The sequence below is a fragment of the Eucyclogobius newberryi genome, unplaced genomic scaffold, assembly GCF_026437365.1.
Source record: "Eucyclogobius newberryi isolate DKJ021-1_F unplaced genomic scaffold, fEucNew1.0.hap1 SCAF_55, whole genome shotgun sequence".
Classification (NCBI taxonomy): Eukaryota; Metazoa; Chordata; class Actinopteri; order Gobiiformes; family Gobiidae; genus Eucyclogobius; species Eucyclogobius newberryi.
This window is the reverse complement of record NW_027316223.1, coordinates 579,738-599,777: the sequence shown is the minus strand read 5'-3', so window position 1 is coordinate 599,777 and position 20,040 is coordinate 579,738. Positions and strand designations below refer to the sequence as shown.

Here is a 20,040-nt window from a genome sequence, read left to right as displayed (position 1 = left end):
CTGAATACCTGTAGTTTGAGACCCTACACAAGGATGTGAATAGCTTGTTGGCTCCTGCTTCACTAAAGGTTCTATATCCATTCAATACACAGCTTTCTTGGATGCACTACTGCTGTTACGGCTCTCGACTGACATCTCAATTGCAATAGACTTTAAAACGAAGCATTAGCTTGATGTGGACTTTTAAAGGACGCAGTAGTTTGATGTGACAACAACCACATCAAACTCCTTTAAAAAGAGACAGCAGTTTGATGTGTTTTTTTACCAAAGTATAGGTACGGTCATTTGTGCTACTGTAATAACGGATCTGATTCTGTATACTCACAGTTCACATAAATAAAGTGTCAGGATGGCCGAGCGGTCTAAGGCACCAGACTCAAGGTAAACTCCTTCCTCGCCACAGGGGATTCTGGTCTCTGAATGGAGGCGTGGGTTCAAATCCCACTCCTGACAAAAAAAAAATATTTCCTTTGGAAAGGAAGCCATTTTTACACCCTAATTTACAAGCACATATGTGTGACAATGGATGAAAAATTGTCGTATTGGCTTAAGATTTCAAATGAAGTGTTACTTCCAATGATGAATTGTGATGTGATGGCCAATCTACTACGTAGATGCTGTACTGTCAAAGCATTGAGTACATTCAGAGTGAACTGTATCATATGTCTTATACTGTAATTGTGACCACTCACTGAGAAATTAAAGTGACAGATTAATTTACCAGACTTAGTACTGAAAAATTCTGGGTTTTCATTATGACCTTTTTTTGCCTTTTGGGCAGCCAGGCTGGCTAGCTCAGTCGGTAGAGCATGAGACTCTTAATCTCAGGGTCGTGGGTTCGAGCCCCACGTTGGGCGGAGTTGATTTTAAGCTTTATGGACTGCTCGCCATTACAACCCGTGAAATCTTGGTCATAAATTTTCTTCTGTTGGAACCGAAAGAAGAAGAATTAAACCCTCTGTAACAATGAGATTTGAACTATTTCACTCAATTCTCATCACCTGTTAAAGTCATCTCTTTATATGGACTGTACATAATTGGAAAGACTTCATCTAGTGTAAGGTTGCCAAAGCATTTACTTTGTACTGATTTTTGGAACGTTATCTTCGAGATAAGGGAGCTCAATGTCAGCATCGCTGAAATGTCCAAGGTGTCAGGGTCAAGGTAAACTCCTACCTAAGCGTAAGCAAATTTGGTCTACAAGTGGAGGAATGGGTTCTAATCCCACTCCTGACAATGGGTTTGTCCTATATTTGACCTCATTGCAAGTGTAGGGGAATGGAGATGGACATTCCACGGCCAGATAACAGAAAAACTCTCTTTGAACATTGGGGGGTTTTCTTTCTCCCTCTCTCCCTCACCGCAGGGAGCCGCTGTGACTTTGGCGATAACAGACCTTCTCCCCCACAGTCTTACAGGAGGACGCCCCGATGAAAACTGTTTTATGTGATTATGCCATGAATGTTTGTCCGAATCAACTCCGTACACCTCATGTTTCACCTTGTGTTACGTATTTTTCCACTGTTTAAGGTTTTATATTCCCAATGCTTTAACTCGAGTGCCCATCACAGGTGAAAGAAGATGTAAAATGTATCTACCTCAAGGAATAATGTGCACAAACTGCCAAAAGTGTTTAACGTGTCGTCGCAGTAGCGCCCGCCCCTTTCGCTCCCAGCGTGCCCTGCGGCGCTAGGTGACAAAAAGACGCTCCGAGCTTGGAACGCTCTCTTCTCCTCTCTTCTCTTCTTGCTCTCTTCTTCCTTTTTTTTTGTTCAAGCCTTTGTCTATCTCTTTGAAGCCGTCTCCACGGACGAGCCTGTTTACTTTTCCTTTGTCTCAACAAAGCGTCCGCCACGTGGGTCGACAAGACTAGGCCAGCCTCATCGCCCCCCTGAACTCTGAAAACACCTGGAAACACCTGGAACTAAGCTTAAGCGCTAAACCGGACAGAGACTTTCTTTTCTACTTCGCTTCTACTATTTTTGAAGTAATCTACGCCGTTTACGTGGATCAGCGCTACGTTCTCATCTGAGTAAAGGCCGCGTGAGGAGCTAACACGCAGCTAAAGCGTTCTACCGCTAAGGAACTCCCGGACATCGCCACGCGCCACCTCGCGCCACCGCTGCCGCCCCGCGTCACGGACATCGCGGCACGCCACTGCCTTCGCCCGCCACACCGCTCCACGCGCCGCCTCGCGCCACCGCTGCCGCCCCGCGTCACGGATATCGCGGCACGCCACTGCCTTCGCCCGCCACACCGCTCCACGCCGCTGCCTCGCCACGGATCTCGTCCGCGGACAAGGACCAGCCGGACCGAGTTCTACAAAATCGTAAGCCGACTTCAGTGTGCGGTTCTTTTGTGGCGTGATTTGGGTAGAACTCAGCTGTTCCTCCTCCCTTAGCTTCTCACTTTCCCTCTTTTTGATATAGATTAGCATAGACACGTTTGATTATCAAAGGCAAAACCCTGGTTTAACATTATCTGCATGAAATCTGCTGTTAAATCTGATATAACATCACCTGTGATTTACCTGTGCGCATTTCTGCTCCGGTGCCCTTTTTGATTGCCCTTTTGATAAATAAACTACACGAAAGAGTTATTGACTATTGTTTGTTTGATTAGACTATGCGTAAGTCCCTGAATCGTGAAACACCCTTCAGACCTTTTAACGAGCGCGATTAAGGACCGTATCTTAGCTTTTTGGGTTTTACCCTGGTGCCCCGTCTTGTCTCGTTTCTGCTAAGAAATCTTCCTTAATCGTAAACTGAATACCTGTAGTTTGAGACCCTACACAAGGATGTGAATAGCTTGTTGGCTCCTGCTTCACTAAAGGTTCTATATCCATTCAATACACAGCTTTCTTGGATGCACTACTGCTGTTACGGCTCTCGACTGACATCTCAATTGCAATAGACTTTAAAACGAAGCATTAGCTTGATGTGGACTTTTAAAGGACGCAGTAGTTTGATGTGACAACAACCACATCAAACTCCTTTAAAAAGAGACAGCAGTTTGATGTGTTTTTTTACCAAAGTATAGGTACGGTCATTTGTGCTACTGTAATAACGGATCTGATTCTGTATACTCACAGTTCACATAAATAAAGTGTCAGGATGGCCGAGCGGTCTAAGGCACCAGACTCAAGGTAAACTCCTTCCTCGCCACAGGGGATTCTGGTCTCTGAATGGAGGCGTGGGTTCAAATCCCACTCCTGACAAAAAAAAAAATATTTCCTTTGGAAAGGAAGCCATTTTTACACCCTAATTTACAAGCACATATGTGTGACAATGGATGAAAAATTGTCGTATTGGCTTAAGATTTCAAATGAAGTGTTACTTCCAATGATGAATTGTGATGTGATGGCCAATCTACTACGTAGATGCTGTACTGTCAAAGCATTGAGTACATTCAGAGTGAACTGTATCATATGTCTTATACTGTAATTGTGACCACTCACTGAGAAATTAAAGTGACAGATTAATTTACCAGACTTAGTACTGAAAAATTCTGGGTTTTCATTATGACCTTTTTTTGCCTTTTGGGCAGCCAGGCTGGCTAGCTCAGTCGGTAGAGCATGAGACTCTTAATCTCAGGGTCGTGGGTTCGAGCCCCACGTTGGGCGGAGTTGATTTTAAGCTTTATGGACTGCTCGCCATTACAACCCGTGAAATCTTGGTCATAAATTTTCTTCTGTTGGAACCGAAAGAAGAAGAATTAAACCCTCTGTAACAATGAGATTTGAACTATTTCACTCAATTCTCATCACCTGTTAAAGTCATCTCTTTATATGGACTGTACATAATTGGAAAGACTTCATCTAGTGTAAGGTTGCCAAAGCATTTACTTTGTACTGATTTTTGGAACGTTATCTTCGAGATAAGGGAGCTCAATGTCAGCATCGCTGAAATGTCCAAGGTGTCAGGGTCAAGGTAAACTCCTACCTAAGCGTAAGCAAATTTGGTCTACAAGTGGAGGAATGGGTTCTAATCCCACTCCTGACAATGGGTTTGTCCTATATTTGACCTCATTGCAAGTGTAGGGGAATGGAGATGGACATTCCACGGCCAGATAACAGAAAAACTCTCTTTGAACATTGGGGGGTTTTCTTTCTCCCTCTCTCCCTCACCGCAGGGAGCCGCTGTGACTTTGGCGATAACAGACCTTCTCCCCCACAGTCTTACAGGAGGACGCCCCGATGAAAACTGTTTTATGTGATTATGCCATGAATGTTTGTCCGAATCAACTCCGTACACCTCATGTTTCACCTTGTGTTACGTATTTTTCCACTGTTTAAGGTTTTATATTCCCAATGCTTTAACTCGAGTGCCCATCACAGGTGAAAGAAGATGTAAAATGTATCTACCTCAAGGAATAATGTGCACAAACTGCCAAAAGTGTTTAACGTGTCGTCGCAGTAGCGCCCGCCCCTTTCGCTCCCAGCATGCCCTGCGGCGCTAGGTGACAAAAAGACGCTCCGAGCTTGGAACGCTCTCTTCTCCTCTCTTCTCTTCTTGCTCTCTTCTTCCTTTTTTTTTGTTCAAGCCTTTGTCTATCTCTTTGAAGCCGTCTCCACGGACGAGCCTGTTTACTTTTCCTTTGTCTCAACAAAGCGTCCGCCACGTGGGTCGACAAGACTAGGCCAGCCTCATCGCCCCCCTGAACTCTGAAAACACCTGGAAACACCTGGAACTAAGCTTAAGCGCTAAACCGGACAGAGACTTTCTTTTCTACTTCGCTTCTACTATTTTTGAAGTAATCTACGCCGTTTACGTAGATCAGCGCTACGTTCTCATCTGAGTAAAGGCCGCGTGAGGAGCTAACACGCAGCTAAAGCGTTCTACCGCTAAGGAACTCCCGGACATCGCCACGCGCCACCTCGCGCCACCGCTGCCGCCCCGCGTCACGGACATCGCGGCACGCCACTGCCTTCGCCCGCCACACCGCTCCACGCGCCGCCTCGCGCCACCGCTGCCGCCCCGCGTCACGGATATCGCGGCACGCCACTGCCTTCGCCCGCCACACCGCTCCACGCCGCTGCCTCGCCACGGATCTCGTCCGCGGACAAGGACCAGCCGGACCGAGTTCTACAAAATCGTAAGCCGACTTCAGTGTGCGGTTCTTTTGTGGCGTGATTTGGGTAGAACTCAGCTGTTCCTCCTCCCTTAGCTTCTCACTTTCCCTCTTTTTGATATAGATTAGCATAGACACGTTTGATTATCAAAGGCAAAACCCTGGTTTAACATTATCTGCATGAAATCTGCTGTTAAATCTGATATAACATCACCTGTGATTTACCTGTGCGCATTTCTGCTCTGGTGCCCTTTTTGATTGCCCTTTTGATAAATAAACTACACGAAAGAGTTATTGACTATTGTTTGTTTGATTAGACTATGCGTAAGTCCCTGAATCGTGAAACACCCTTCAGACCTTTTAACGAGCGCGATTAAGGACCGTATCTTAGCTTTTTGGGTTTTACCCTGGTGCCCCGTCTTGTCTCGTTTCTGCTAAGAAATCTTCCTTAATCGTAAACTGAATACCTGTAGTTTGAGACCCTACACAAGGATGTGAATAGCCTGTTGGCTCCTGCTTCACTAAAGGTTCTATATCCATTCAATACACAGCTTTCTTGGATGCACTACTGCTGTTACGGCTCTCGACTGACATCTCAATTGCAATAGACTTTAAAACGAAGCATTAGCTTGATGTGGACTTTTAAAGGACGCAGTAGTTTGATGTGACAACAACCACATCAAACTCCTTTAAAAAGAGACAGCAGTTTGATGTGTTTTTTTACCAAAGTATAGGTACGGTCATTTGTGCTACTGTAATAACGGATCTGATTCTGTATACTCACAGTTCACATAAATAATGTGTCAGGATGGCCGAGCGGTCTAAGGCGCCAGACTCAAGGTAAACTCCTTCCTCGCCACAGGGGATTCTGGTCTCTGAATGGAGGCGTGGGTTCAAATCCCACTCCTGACAAAAAAAAAATATTTCCTTTGGAAAGGAAGCCATTTTTACACCCTAATTTACAAGCACATATGTGTGACAATGGATGAAAAATTGTCGTATTGGCTTAAGATTTCAAATGAAGTGTTACTTCCAATGATGAATTGTGATGTGATGGCCAATCTACTACGTAGATGCTGTACTGTCAAAGCATTGAGTACATTCAGAGTGAACTGTATCATATGTCTTATACTGTAATTGTGACCACTCACTGAGAAATTAAAGTGACAGATTAATTTACCACTTAGTACTGAAAAATTCTGGGTTTTCATTATGACCTTTTTTTGCCTTTTGGGCAGCCAGCCTGGCTAGCTCAGTCGGTAGAGCATGAGACTCTTAATCTCAGGGTTGTGGGTTCGAGCCCCACGTTGGGCGGAGTTGATTTTAAGCTTTATGGACTGCTCGCCATTACAACCCGTGAAATCTTGGTCATAAATTTTCTTCTGTTGGAACCGAAAGAAGAAGAATTAAACCCTCTGTAACAATGAGATTTGAACTATTTCACTCAATTCTCATCACCTGTTAAAGTCATCTCTTTATATGGACTGTACATAATTGGAAAGACTTCATCTAGTGTAAGGTTGCCAAAGCATTTACTTTGTACTGATTTTTGGAACGTTATCTTCGAGATAAGGGAGCTCAATGTCAGCATCGCTGAAATGTCCAAGGTGTCAGGGTCAAGGTAAACTCCTACCTAAGCGTAAGCAAATTTGGTCTACAAGTGGAGGAATGGGTTCTAATCCCACTCCTGACAATGGGTTTGTCCTATATTTGACCTCATTGCAAGTGTAGGGGAATGGAGATGGATATTCCACGGCCAGATAACAGAAAAACTCTCTTTGAACATTGGGGGGTTTTCTTTCTCCCTCTCTCCCTCACCGCAGGGAGCCGCTGTGACTTTGGCGATAACAGACCTTCTCCCCCACAGTCTTACAGGAGGACGCCCCGATGAAAACTATGTTTTATGTGATTATGCCATGAATGTTTGTCCGAATCAACTCCGTACACCTCATGTTTCACCTTGTGTTACGTATTTTTCCACTGTTTAAGGTTTTATATTCCCAATGCTTTAACTCGAGTGCCCATCACAGGTGAAAGAAGATGTAAAATGTATCTACCTCAAGGAATAATGTGCACAAACTGCCAAAAGTGTTTAACGTGTCGTCGCAGTAGCGCCCGCCCCTTTCGCTCCCAGCGTGCCCTGCGGCGCTAGGTGACAAAAAGACGCTCCGAGCTTGGAACGCTCTCTTCTCCTCTCTTCTCTTCTTGCTCTCTTCTTCCTTTTTTTTTGTTCAAGCCTTTGTCTATCTCTTTGAAGCCGTCTCCACGGACGAGCCTGTTTACTTTTCCTTTGTCTCAACAAAGCGTCCGCCACGTGGGTCGACAAGACTAGGCCAGCCTCGTCGCCCCCCTGAACTCTGAAAACACCTGGAAACACCTGGAACTAAGCTTAAGCGCTAAACCGGACAGAGACTTTCTTTTCTACTTCGCTTCTACTATTTTTGAAGTAATCTACCCCGTGTACGTGGATCAGCGCTACGTTCTCATCTGCGTAAAGGCCGCGTGAGGAGCTAACACGCAGCTAAAGCGTTCTACCGCTAAGGAACTCCCGGACATCGCCACGCGCCACCTCGCGCCACCGCTGCCGCCCCGCGTCACGGACATCGCGGCACGCCACTGCCTTCGCCCGCCACACCGCTCCACGCGCCGCCTCGCGCCACCGCTGCCGCCCCGCGTCACGGATATCGCGGCACGCCACTGCCTTCGCCCGCCACACCGCTCCACGCCGCTGCCTCGCCACGGATCTCGTCCGCGGACAAGGACCAGCCGGACCGAGTTCTACAAAATCGTAAGCCGACTTCAGTGTGCGGTTCTTTTGTGGCGTGATTTGGGTAGAACTCAGCTGTTCCTCCTCCCTTAGCTTCTCACTTTCCCTCTTTTTGATATAGATTAGCATAGACACGTTTGATTATCAAAGGCAAAACCCTGGTTTAACATTATCTGCATGAAATCTGCTGTTAAATCTGATATAACATCACCTGTGATTTACCTGTGCGCATTTCTGGTCCGGTGCCCTTTTTGATTGCCCTTTTGATAAATAAACTACACGAAAGAGTTATTGACTATTGTTTGTTTGATTAGACTATGCGTAAGTCCCTGAATCGTGAAACACCCTTCAGACCTTTTAACGAGCGCGATTAAGGACCGTATCTTAGCTTTTTGGGTTTTACCCCGGTGCCCCGTCTTGTCTCGTTTCTGCTAAGAAATCTTCCTTAATCGTAAACTGAATACCTGTAGTTTGAGACCCTACACAAGGATGTGAATAGCCTGTTGGCTCCTGCTTCACTAAAGGTTCTATATCCATTCAATACACAGCTTTCTTGGATGCACTACTGCTGTTACGGCTCTCGACTGACATCTCAATTGCAATAGACTTTAAAACGAAGCATTAGCTTGATGTGGACTTTTAAAGGACGCAGTAGTTTGATGTGACAACAACCACATCAAACTCCTTTAAAAAGAGACAGCAGTTTGATGTGTTTTTTTACCAAAGTATAGGTACGGTCATTTGTGCTACTGTAATAACGGATCTGATTCTGTATACTCACAGTTCACACAAACTAACCCTTTAAGCGCCAAAGTCGCAGAAATGCGACTTTACCGTACAAGGAAATTTATGAAATAATAGTAGAAAATGAATCACTTCAGTCATTGGTCGGTTCGGTGCAACTTCCTCTTATTAGCCAGGTATGATCTAGGGCAGATCCGGTAAGGAAAAAAATGGCTGGAGGAAGTACACGTGGCATGCAATTTACAGCAGATTCTGACTCTGAAGGAAATTATCTCCCCGAGAGTGACGATGGATTTCCAAGTGGAGATGAAGGGACTTCGAAACAACGGACAGGTGCAAAGGACAGACGGAGGCGAGGAACCAGTGGAACCAGTGGCTGCAGTGAAACTTGCCCGGTGGATGAGAGCTGGGACATGCTGAGAGAGGTCGAGGTATTTGAGGCATGGATCAAACCTTTTGAAGACCCAGTTGGCTACACAGGAGAGATGGATCTGACGGATGCTAATCCATTTGATATTCTGTCACTCTTTCTGACCGATCAGTTTTGGACTTTCATTACTGATGAGACAAATAGATATGCACATCAGTGTATGGCACCTATGATTCTGAAGCCACATTCAAGATTTCTTGAGTGGTATGATGTATCAGTCACCGAAATGAAAGCTTTCTTCGCTTTGCATCTCTCCATGGGCCTTGTTGAGAAACCTGAAATCGAGGATTACTGGGGAACATTTTGGCTTACACAAACGCCTGGATTTGGAAATGTAATGTCAAGAAACAGATTTGAAATCATTCTTTCGTTCTTTCATTTTGTCAACAATAATGATTATGTGAGAACAGGCGAGCCCGGGCACGATAAACTGTTCAAAGTCCGCCCAATAATAGATTTGATTATTCCCAAATTTGCAGCAGTTTACAGTCCAATCAAGGAGCTTTCTTTAGATGAAATGACAATAGCTTTTAAGGGGAGATCTTCACTAAAATGTTACTCTCCGAATAAACCTGACACATATGGCTATAGAGTGTATGCCCTGAGTGAAAGCTTTTCAGGGTATGTTTTGCGCTGGTCAATGCACACTGGACAGTACAAAAATAATGCAAGCAACATCAGTGCAACACACGCAGTTGTCCGTGAGTTGGTTTCTCCCTTTACGGGCAAAGGACACGAGATTTACATGGACAGTTACTATACCTCGCCTGTAATTGCAAATGAATTAGCAGATTTGGAAACTGGACTGTGTGGGACGGTAAGGATTACCAGGTTGGGGATGCCAAAATGCCTTGGTAAAAGTGTCTTACAGCTGAAAAAAGGAGATGACCCAGTTTTTTGCAGAAAGGGAAAACTCCTGGCTTGTGCTTGGCACGATACTAAACGTCTCACCATGTTGTCCACAGTCCATGGAAATGATTGTGTTCAGAGGAGGATCCGATCCAAGACAGATGACACTGGCTTCCGTGACATCAAAAGACCTGTATGTGTCGACCAGTACAACGCCTACATGGGTGGAGTGGACACTGCTGACCAGAGGATGAAGACATACCTCTTTCCACACAGGTCCCGGAAATGGTATCATCGCATATTCAATGCCATTATAAGCATAAGTATTGTCAACTCACACATCATATACACCAAATCCACTCCAGGCCCACACAAACCTTTAAAGGTTTACATTCAGAACATTATTGATGCATTACTGGCTGATCACTCCAAAAAACAAGAGAGGCGCTCAAGACCGGAGGGTGAAATGCCACAGAGACTCACAGAGCGTCATTGGCTTTGTCAAGCAGAGGGACGTCCAGACTGCGCCGTGTGCTCTGACCGCTCTCGTACCAAAGGCAGGCGGCAAACAAAGTACAGGTGCCGTCAGTGTGGCGTCTCTCTGTGCGGTTCCATGCAACGAGAGATACCATACGCTAAAAAACTTTAAATGCTGTCATTTGGATATGTAAAAGTGCAGGGTACCTTGACCCTGGATGGACATCTTTTCTGTGATGGCTCTCTCCTTTCTTCACTGCTTTCTCCACAACCTGCCTGGCACCAATGATGGATGTATAAGTTGGAAAAATAAAAAAAAATGAAAAAAATACATAATAAATACCGTGTTTGTCATCATTTGGTCAGAACTTGTAATCAGGGCCCGAGTTTGAAGATGTGAGCAAAAGGGGTGAAAATGGGTTAAAATGTGAAAAAACACCAAAATGAGCAAAATGAAATAATCCCCCATCATCAGTGCACAGTTTGCCCCCAGAAAAGCACTCCCCTGGGGCCTGGAGGTGATCTGACCACCAGAATATAGTACCATATACCCCTGCTGGACTTAGAAAAAAAAACCGAGCTTCCAGCCAATAGTACACTATACCCGAGGGACTCTGTCGTTTTTCGGCAATAGTACACTATACCCGAGGGACTCTGTCGTTTTTCGGCAATAGTACACTATACCCGAGGGACTCTGTCGTTTTTCGGCAATAGTACACTATACCCGAGGGACTCTGTCGTTTTTCGGCAATAGTACACTATACCCGAGGGACTCTGTCGTTTTTCGGCAATAGTACACTATGCCCATCGACTCTGTCGTTTTCCCGGGCCGTAGTATGAAGTTGTGAGCAAAAGGGGTGAAAATGGGTTAAAATGTGAAAAAACACCAAAATGAGCAAAATGAAATAATCCCCCATCATCAGTGCACTGTTTGACCCCAGAAAAGCACTCCCCTGGGGCCTGGAGGTGATCTGACCATCATAGTATAGCACCCTATGCCCCTGAGGGACTTAGAGTAAAAACCGAAATAGTACACTATACCCGAAAAGACTCTGTCATTTTTCGGCAATAGTACACTATACCCATCGACTCTGTCGTTTTTCCGGGCCGTAGTACGAAGTTGTGAGCAAAAGGGGTGAAAATGGGTTAAAATGTGAAAAAACACCAAAATGAGCAAAATTAAATAATCCCCCATCATCAGTGCACTGTTTGCCCCCAGAAAAGCACTCCCCTGGGGCCTGGAGGTGATCTGACCATCATAGTATAGCACCATATGCCCCTGAGGGACTTAGAGTAAAAACCGAAATAGTACACTATACTCGAAAAATTTCAAAGTGTGGTTAAGAGTACCAAGGGCACGGGCTTCCATGTCAGAGTACCAAGGGCACGGGCTTCCAGGCGGCTGCCCCTAAGGGGTTTAGCCCGCGAGGGGGTGCTTAAGGGTGGGTCCCCGGGTTCGGAGGGAGAGCCTGGTCCCCGGTGGTCATCCCCGGAGTCCCGGAGCCCAGGACCCGGGGAAGAGTGTGCCCGGGTCGGGGCTGAGTCTGGTGGAGTGGGGGGGTGGCCCTGGGGGTGCTCCGGGGTCTCCAGGGGGTGCTCGGCGGAGGCCATGCCCAGCCAGAGTGGACCTTCCCCGGGGTGAGTCTGGGGAGAGTGGGGGGTGGCTCTGGAGGGTCTCCGGGGGCTCCAGGGGGTGCTCAGTGGAGGCCATGCCCAGCCAGAGTGGCCCTTCCCCGGGCATAGTCTGGGGAGAGTGGGGGGTGGCTCTGGAGGTGCTCCCGGGGCTCCAGGGGGTGCTCAGTGGAGGCCATGCCCAGCCAGAGTGTCCCTTCCCCGGGCAGAGTCTGGAGGAGTGGGGGGTGGCTCTGGAGGTGCTCCGGGGGCTCCAGGGGGTGCTCGGCGGAGGCCATGCCCAGCCAGAGTGGCCCTTCCCCGGGCATAGTCTGGGGAGAGTGGGGGGTGGCTCTGGAGGTGCTCCGGGGGCTCCAGGGGGTGCTCAGTGGAGGCCATGCCCAGCCAGAGTGTCCCTTCCCCGGGCAGAGTCTGGAGGAGTGGGGGGTGGCTCTGGAGGTGCTCCGGGGGCTCCAGGGGTTCCAGGGGGTGCTCAGTGGGGGCCATGCCCAGCCAGAGTGGCCCTTCCCCGGGCAAAGTCTGGAGGAGTGGGGGGTGGCTCTGGAGGGGTTCCAGGGGGTGCTCGGCGGAGGCCATGTCCAGCCAGAGTGGCCCTTCCCCGGGGTGAGTCTGGAGGAGTGGAAGGTGGCTCTGGAGGGTCTCCGGGGGCTCCAGGGGCTCCAGGGGGTGCTCAGCGGAGGCCATGCCCAGCCAGAGTGGCCCTTCCCCGGCCTCATATGCGGCAGAGTGCGGGGTGAGCAAAATGGGTGAAAATGGGTTAAAATGTGAAAAAACACCAAAATGAGCAAAATGAAATAATCCCCCATCATCAGTGCACTGTTTGACCCCAGAAAAGCACTCCCCTGGGGCCTGGAGGTGATCTGACCATCAGAGTATAGTACACTATGCCCCTGAGGGACTTAGAGTAAAAACCGAAATAGTACACTATACTCGAAAAATTTCAAAGTGTGGTTAAGAGTACAAAGGGCACGGGCTTCCATGTCAGAGTACCAAGGGCACGGGCTTCCAGGCGGCTGCCCCTAAGGGGTTTAGCCCGCGAGGGGGTGCTTAAGGGTGGGTCCCCGGGTTCGGAGGGAGAGCCTGGTCCCCGGTTGTCATCCCCGGAGTCCCGGAGCCCAGGACCCGGGGAAGAGTGTGCCCGGGTCGGGGCTGAGTCTGGTGGAGTGGGGGGGTGGCCCTGGGGGTGCTCCGGGGGCTCCAGGGGGTGCTCGGCGGAGGCCATGCCCAGCCAGAGTGGACCTTCCCCGGGGTGAGTCTGGGGAGAGTGGGGGGTGGCTCTGGAGGGTCTCCGGGGGCTCCAGGGGGTGCTCAGTGGAGGCCATGCGCAGCCAGAGTGGCCCTTCCCCGGGCATAGTCTGGGGAGAGTGGGGGGTGGCTCTGGAGGTGCTCCGGGGGCTCCAGGGGGTGCTCAGTGGAGGCCATGCCCAGCCAGAGTGTCCCTTCCCCGGGCAGAGTCTGGAGGAGTGGGGGGTGGCTCTGGAGGTGCTCCGGGGGCTCCAGGGGGTGCTCGGCGGAGGCCATGCCCAGCCAGAGTGGCCCTTCCCCGGGCATAGTCTGGGGAGAGTGGGGGGTGGCTCTGGAGGTGCTCCGGGGGCTCCAGGGGGTGCTCAGTGGAGGCCATGCCCAGCCAGAGTGTCCCTTCCCCGGGCAGAGTCTGGAGGAGTGGGGGGTGGCTCTGGAGGTGCTCCGGGGGCTCCAGGGGGTGCTCAGTGGAGGCCATGCCCAGCCAGAGTGGCCCTTCCCCGGGGTGAGTCTGGAGGAGTGGGGGGTGGCTCTGGAGGAGCTCCAGGGGTTCCAGGGGGTGCTCGGCGGAGGCCATGCCCAGCCAGAGTGGCCCTTCCCCGGGCATAGTCTGGGGAGAGTGGGGGGTGGCTCTGGAGGTGCTCCGGGGGCTCCAGGGGGTGCTCAGTGGAGGCCATGCCCAGCCAGAGTGGCCCTTCCCCGGGCAGAGTCTGGAGGAGTGGGGGGTGGCTCTGGAGGTGCTCCGGGGGCTCCAGGGGTTCCAGGGGGTGCTCAGTGGGGGCCATGCCCAGCCAGTGTGGCCCTTCCCCGGGCAAAGTCTGGCCGTGTGCGGGGTGGATGATCCCTGCTCCGCCTCACGCGAGTTCGAGACCGGCTGGGTGCCCTTTTATCCATGAGGCACTGCACTGCCTCCGGCAGCCGAGTTCGGGGCCCGGTGAGGGCTCCAGGCTCCAGGGGCTCCGACCCGGAGCCTCCGACCCGCAGAAGGTGCTCCCTGGCCGGGCAAAGTCTGGCCGTGTGCGGGGTGGATGATCCCTGCTCCGCCTCACGCGAGTTCGAGACCGGCTGGGTGCCCTTTTATCCATGAGGCACTGCACTGCCTCCGGCAGCCGAGTTCGGGGCCCGGTGAGGGCTCCAGGCTCCAGGGGCTCCGACCCGGAGCCTCCGACCCGCAGAAGGTGCTCCCTGGCCGGGCAAAGTCTGGCCGTGTGCGGGGTGGATGATCCCTGCTCCGCCTCACGCGAGTTCGAGACCGGCTGGGTGCCCTTTTATCCATGAGGCACTGCACTGCCTCCGGCAGCCGAGTTCGGGGCCCAGTGAGGGCTCCAGGCTCCAGGGGCTCCGACCCGGAAAATCCGACCCGCAGAAGGTGCTCCCTGGCCGGGCAAAGTCTGGCCGTGTGCGGGGTGTGTGAACCCTGCTCCGCCTCACGCGAGTTCGAGACCGGCTGGGTGCACTTTTATCCAAGAATCAACTGGAGTGTGGAGCTTCTACGGGCCTCCAGGGGCACTGCCGACCCAGAGCTGTGCCCCGGCTTCAGTTCTCTGTATCTCAGGAAGTTTTTTATTTATACATTTATTTCATCCATAATCTCTGGCGCCTAAAGGGTTAACCTGGTTTTGTCTGACCAAGAGTGTGGAAATGTAGGAACAGCCCTGAGGAAGACCACAAAATCACATGCCTGAAGGGGAAAAATATGTTTTTTTCACCACACCATGTCAAAGTGCCCATTATTCACAAGGAAATGCTAACTGCTGGAGAACCCAGCAGGCAAACCACTATCAGGTGTTTTGGGGCTGTGCTGTTGCTCAAAAATAATGGACTGAAATTCACAGGGCACTGCAGACTGTTTTTGACTTTGCCATCCCACTCAAATTTAAAACTATGTACTTGGGCCTCAACACTCCTGCCATGGACACAATAAATGGATACCCTTGGAACATACTTTTGGCTGTAGAGAAAAAGGCCATCACAAAGAAATGCTCGACACCAACCACGCCAACGATCAAAGACTTGACTGACATAGTAACAGACATTAGACATTGGATGAATGGAAAACAGTGACATTCAGGCTTAATTTGGATAAGCACTAATTTTATTGACTTGGACCAAGTAGGCCCCTATTTTCATTTAAAGGTGATTTTGTTTTTATTTTATGTTATGTTATGTTATGTTATGTTATGTTATGTTATGTTATGTTTTATGTAACTATTAAGTTCTTTTAATTACAATTTTTGCTCCCTGGTCGTGTCCTGTATTGTTTTATGTTTAATCAAAAGAAAAGAAAAAAGGACACACAGAACTAGTTCATTTTCTCGCTACGTTATTCCTGGTTCAATCCCGGGTTTCGGCAGGTGTACCTGAATGTTAGTCTTTGCTCAAAAATACAATGAATAGGAATGCTGGGTCTATTGGATATTTTGCGAGATCAGGACATAAATGGCCTGGAAAGGATCTATAAAACATAAACAGCATGCTTTCGTTGGAACATTGTTAGCATGAACATGTTTGGTAACATGTTTGGTTTCGCTGAATGTTGTACCCAAGACCTTCTGCGTGTATGGCAGATGTGATGACCACCACACAATGAAACCATGAAGCAGAAGTTTGCCTACTTCAATGCTGCTCTCTTTGATATAGCCCAATGATCAAATGTCATACTTATTTTCAAAACAGGACATCCTGTAGAAAGGTGTGGTTCAACGGTATAGCGGTTAGCGCTCTGAATCCAGAGTTTTTCTTCATTTCTTATTGCAATTAGAGGGACAAGTCTTTTATGGATATGCCTAGATTCTCGTGTCTGTGGCGCAATCGGCTAGCGCGTTCGGCTGTTAACCGAAAGGTTGGTGGTTGGAGCCCACTCACGGACGACTGCTCACCTTGCCAGAGCAAGCAAGAAATACAATCCCAGAAGTAACCACTGTATCTAATTATGTAAGGAAACCAGGAAATCATTATGGCGCTGCGGCATCCTTGGTCAAAGGGCCTGTTTAGTAAACAGGAAATGCCTACTCTTTTGTCTATGAAAAATATTTACAAGGACAGAAAAGCCCACAAGAAGAGCCCTCAAACCCATACCTTTCTCCCTCAAGTTTACTGCTGCTACACTTTGCATTAAGAGAGGGAAAAGTATTGCTGCACATCAAGATTATTTGCACTGTTTGCACTCCCTTGTTTCTCATTTTTTTGGCAAGGGATTATTGATGTAAAGACTCCAAGGAGGAGTCTGCGGTTCCATGGTGTAATGGTTAGCACTCTGGACTCTGAATCCAGCGATCCGAGTTCAAATCTCGGTGGAACCTTGTGTGCCCCGAGAGCAGCGCTACTCTTTCGAAAAAGTGCAGAAACAAGAAGAATCTTTGGATAAAATCTGTGCTTACCCCCTGAAAGGAGCCAACCAAAGCATACAAACTAAACAAAGCTGTTAAAATCTGGAGCTGGTTTTCTTATGACCAAGCTTATGATTCAACGCCTGCATTACAAAAGGCGTAAACGTTTCACCGCATTGCAAAAGAAAATCAAATGAAAAGCATTGATGTGTTGATGGAATCCTTTGACTTGGAGAGACAGGACTTTTATAGAACTTATTATAAGCAAGAAATGAAACAAAGAAATGACCACTATAATCCTCTGACAGTAATCTTTGTTGAAACCAATCAATCAGAACTTGCGAGGGGAATCATTTCTAAATGATCTCAATGCATTGGTAATCTGGACAACGTTCTGCTAAGTATATTCTAAACCAATGGGAACGAGAAGTTAACCTGGTTTTGTCTGACCAAGAGTGTGGAAATGTAGGAACAGCCCTAAGGAAGACCACAAAATCACATGCCTGAAGGGGAAAAATATGTTTTTTTCACCACACCATGTCAAAGTGCCCATTATTCACAAGGAAATGCTAACTGCTGGAGAACCCAGCAGGCAAACCACTATCAGGTGTTTTGGGGCTGTGCTGTTGCTCAAAAATAATGGACTGAAATTCACAGGGCACTGCAGACTGTTTTTGACTTTGCCATCCCACTCAAATTTAAAACTATGTACTTGGGCCTCAACACTCCTGCCATGGACACAATAAATGGATACCCTTGGAACATACTTTTGGCTGTAGAGAAAAAGGCCATCACAAAGAAATGCTCGACACCAACCACGCCAACGATCAAAGACTTGACTGACATAGTAACAGACATTAGACATTGGATGAATGGAAAACAGTGACATTCAGGCTTAATTTGGATAAGCACTAATTTGATTGACTTGGACCAAGTAGGCCCCCTATTTTCATTTAAAGGTGATTTTGTTTTTATTTTATGTTATGTTATGTTTTATGTAACTATTAAGTTCTTTTAATTACGATTTTTGCTCCCTGGTCGTGTCCTGTATTGTTTTATGTTTAATCAAAAGAAAAGAAAAAAGGACACACAGAACTAGTTCATTTTCTCACTACGTTATTCCTGGTTCAATCCCGGGTTTCGGCATGTGTACCTGAATGTTAGTCTTTGCTCAAAAATACAATGAATAGGAATGCTGGGTCTATTGGATATTTTGCGAGATCAGGACATAAATGGCCTGGAAAGGATCTATAAAACATAAACAGCATGCTTTCGTTGGAACATTGTTAGCATGAACATGTTTGGTAACATGTTTGGTTTCGCTGAATGTTGTACCCAAGACCTTCTGCGTGTATGGCAGATGTGATGACCACCACACAATGAAACCATGAAGCAGAAGTTTGCCTACTTCAATGCTGCTCTCTTTGATATAGCCCAATGATCAAATGTCATACTTATTTTCAAAACAGGACATCCTGTAGAAAGGTGTGGTTCAACGGTATAGCGGTTAGCGCTCTGAATCCAGAGTTTTTCTTCATTTCTTATTGCAATTAGAGGGACACCAACCAACCTGCTAGTCTATAGATGCATAGAAAAGCTGAAGGTTGATTACAAATTTCCGCATGCTGCGCCCAAATTGATGCCAAGTTTCTATGCCTCTCTTCACCTCCGTCCAGCTTGAATGTACTCGTAACCACGGTGAGTCTTGTACATAATGTGGCTACAAGTATTCCAGAAGGACAGACCAGATATTCCCATACCTGGAGTTGAACCCGGGCCACCTGAATGAGAGCCAGGAATCCTAACCGCTAGACCATATGGGAAGGATTTGAGAAGGTAAGAGCTAATTTAATGGTAAAAAAGATAAGATAAGATGAGATGAGATGAGATGAGATAAGATAAGATAAGATAATAAGATAAATACATAAATACTATTGCATGTGATCACAACAGTAATTGCACATGAATATGTGTCATGAAGGCACATAGATTGCACATGAATTTCACAGTAATTGCACATGAATTGCACATGGATTCCAACAGCAATTGCACATATGACGGAATTGCACATCAGTATTAGGTTAGGTCAGTATTGCGAGTGTTCAGGACTAACAGTGTTTGTTATAAAGTCTGACAGCAGCAGGAAGGAAAGACCTACGAAACCTTTCCCTCACACAGCGAGGGTGGATTAGTCTCTCACTGAAGCTGCTCTCCAGAGCGGACATAGTGTCCTGCAGGGGATGACACTCATGGTCCAGCATAGATGTGAATCTAGCCAGGACCCTCATGTCCCCCACCTCCTGCACCGAGTCCAGAGCACAGCCCAGGACGGAGCTGGACTTCTCGATGACTTTGTCCAGCCTCTTCCTCTCCCTCTCTGTGATGCTGCTGCTCCAGCAGGCCACACCGTACAGGAGGGCTGATGCCACCACAGAGTCGTAGAAGGTCTTCAGGAGTGGCCCTGTCACTCCAAAAGACCTGAGTCTCCTCAGGAGGTAGAGCCGACTCTGTCTCTTCCTGTACAGTGCGTCTGTGTTATGAGTCCAGTCCAGTTTGTGGTTCAAATCAACACCCAGGTACTTGTATGAGTCCATTCTCTCAATGTCCCGTCCCTGGATGTTCACTGGTAAGGGGGCAGTGGGGTGGCGTCTGCGGAAATCCACCACCATTTCCTTGGTCTTCCCCGCTTTGATGAGGTGGTTCCGCTGACACCAGTCCACAAAGTCCTGCGCCAGTCCTCTGTACTCTGCGTCATCTTCGTCCGTGATGAGTCCGATGATGGCAGAGTCATCAGAGAACTTCTGCAGGACACAGCTGTCCGTGTCATGTCTGAAGTCTGCAGTGTAAAGGGTGAAGAGAAAGGGCGCGAGGACAGTGCCCTGGGGCGCCCCCACACTGCAGGTCCGAGTGTCAGACACACAATCCCGTGCTCTCACAAACTGTAAATCCTCTGGGACCGCATGAGGCTCGCTATTTCCGTCATTTTATTTTGAAGGGACCTCACGTTACCCATGACTACGGCGGTAACCGACTTCCTGTTTGTCCCTCTCTTCTCTCTGAGTTTACGTCCAGCCTGTCTGCTTCGTTGCGTTTTCCTTAGGATGTCCGCCGGGATAACGTGACGATCTCCGGGTAAGACGACTGTTCTCCGCAGTTTCATTAGTTCCTCCTTTGTGTAAACGCGGTACGGCGCCGGCCGGGGGGCGGGGCCGGAGCCGGGGGACTCAGAGCCAAGACACATCGCCACGACACGACGAAAACACTCAATCCAGCCGAATAAAGTCAAAACAAGTTTTTTTAAAGCGATTCCAGTGCGTGTCCCGATCGTTCATGAAGTTCCTCTTTCATATAAACGTGTATATAAGCGTGTACCGACAACACGCCGTACTTTGGCGGCGGCCGGAGGGCGCGGGGGGGCTAGCTCGGAGCTAGCTCACATCACAACAACACGACGAAAAACGCTCAAATCCAGCCGAAAAAAGTCAAAAACAGTTGAATTA

General features: G+C 48.3%; 8 non-coding genes across 8 annotated transcripts; 7 read left to right on the top strand and 1 right to left on the bottom strand.

The window, feature by feature from the left end:
- The first annotated feature begins 343 nt into the window (after positions 1-343).
- On the top strand, positions 344-453 carry trnal-caa (transfer RNA leucine (anticodon CAA)). The gene is made up of 2 exons: positions 344-381; positions 408-453. It is a non-coding gene; the product is annotated as a tRNA-Leu (tRNA).
- A 331-nt stretch (positions 454-784) lies between these two features.
- Positions 785-857, top strand: trnak-cuu (transfer RNA lysine (anticodon CUU)). The gene has a single exon. It is a non-coding gene; the product is annotated as a tRNA-Lys (tRNA).
- A 2,250-nt stretch (positions 858-3,107) lies between these two features.
- On the top strand, positions 3,108-3,217 carry trnal-caa (transfer RNA leucine (anticodon CAA)). The gene is made up of 2 exons: positions 3,108-3,145; positions 3,172-3,217. It is a non-coding gene; the product is annotated as a tRNA-Leu (tRNA).
- Positions 3,218-3,549: 332 nt separating this feature from the next.
- Positions 3,550-3,622, top strand: trnak-cuu (transfer RNA lysine (anticodon CUU)). The gene has a single exon. It is a non-coding gene; the product is annotated as a tRNA-Lys (tRNA).
- Positions 3,623-5,872: 2,250 nt separating this feature from the next.
- Positions 5,873-5,982, top strand: trnal-caa (transfer RNA leucine (anticodon CAA)). Its single transcript has 2 exons — positions 5,873-5,910; positions 5,937-5,982. It is a non-coding gene; the product is annotated as a tRNA-Leu (tRNA).
- Positions 5,983-6,311: 329 nt separating this feature from the next.
- On the top strand, positions 6,312-6,384 carry trnak-cuu (transfer RNA lysine (anticodon CUU)). The gene has a single exon. It is a non-coding gene; the product is annotated as a tRNA-Lys (tRNA).
- Positions 6,385-16,441: 10,057 nt separating this feature from the next.
- On the top strand, positions 16,442-16,513 carry trnaq-cug (transfer RNA glutamine (anticodon CUG)). The gene has a single exon. It is a non-coding gene; the product is annotated as a tRNA-Gln (tRNA).
- A 1,778-nt stretch (positions 16,514-18,291) lies between these two features.
- Positions 18,292-18,363, bottom strand: trnae-cuc (transfer RNA glutamic acid (anticodon CUC)). Its single transcript has one exon. It is a non-coding gene; the product is annotated as a tRNA-Glu (tRNA).
- Between the last annotated feature and the right edge of the window lie 1,677 nt (positions 18,364-20,040).